Below are 1,089 nucleotides of genomic sequence, written 5' to 3'. Positions count from 1 at the left end.
ACTTTCCGATTTTTCTTAGACGCATCTTCCGGGCTCAGTTACCTCAGCGCAGTCTCACTGCTGAATTCTTTTCCTGTGCATAATCCCAGTGGCTGCCGGTATCTTAATACCTACCGTCAAATAAAACTTCTTTCCGTGAAACCTCGTTCACTTCAGCAACTCACTTCTATAAGTCAGGTATTTGGGAGAGGAACTTAAATGTGTGACTGGATTTTATGTGAAATTTGGCTCGTTGGAATTTGTCTGCAAAATAGTTTCCTGTATGAAACTTCCTGGCAGATTGCAATTGTGTGCCAGACAGAGACTCGAAATCGGGACCCTTGCCTTTCGCGGGCAAGTGATAGAGCACTTGCCCGCAAGGCAAAGGTCCCGAGTTCGAGTTGGAAGGGGTTTCTTTCAATAAAATGATGATTAGGTACCCTAGGCGGGTCAGCCAAATGTCGGGGGTTTTAACAAGAATGCTTTTACTTGCACTTTGCCTACTGGATCGGGTCGTTGGCTCTGGCTGAAGGCCTGTTATGAGAACCAACCTGTTAACTAAAACTGCCCCTTCACTAATTTTGATTAATATTTAATAACTAAATAGTGTTCAGGGAACTGATTACTACTAAACAAACAAGGATAGCATTGAACACATTTATTGAACACTAATCTTCCTAACATCAATCTGAACAATGACATACATTTGTAAGTGATAAAATTAAGCTAGTAATGGCAATGGCCCTTAAATTCCAAAACTAACTCTTAAGGTCGGATAACGCATCTGTAGTTGTTATTTTCTACTCTCTCACCTTGTCAGATGGCATAAAATGCGTCAGACAAACCTACTTCAATTACCAAATTTTCAATAAGAGCGTGGGTGGAAAACTGATCTCTGGTAATCACAGGCGTGCGTAATATCGGATTAAATGCCGAAGCTGAGCATCACGTTACCAAATGCAGCGTCGTGGACAGGTCAGCTTGCTGCGTCTGCGTCGTCGAGGAGCCTCAATTGTAACAAAAATGAATTTATTTTCGCGAACAGGCTTCCTGTTCGTAAACTCCTATTCAAAAGCTAATTCTGCTTTCTTTCCAGTCGTCTCGCACTCG

The sequence above is a fragment of the Schistocerca piceifrons genome, chromosome 1 (genome assembly GCF_021461385.2).
Source record: "Schistocerca piceifrons isolate TAMUIC-IGC-003096 chromosome 1, iqSchPice1.1, whole genome shotgun sequence".
Classification (NCBI taxonomy): Eukaryota; Metazoa; Arthropoda; class Insecta; order Orthoptera; family Acrididae; genus Schistocerca; species Schistocerca piceifrons.
This window is presented reverse-complemented; position numbering follows the sequence as displayed.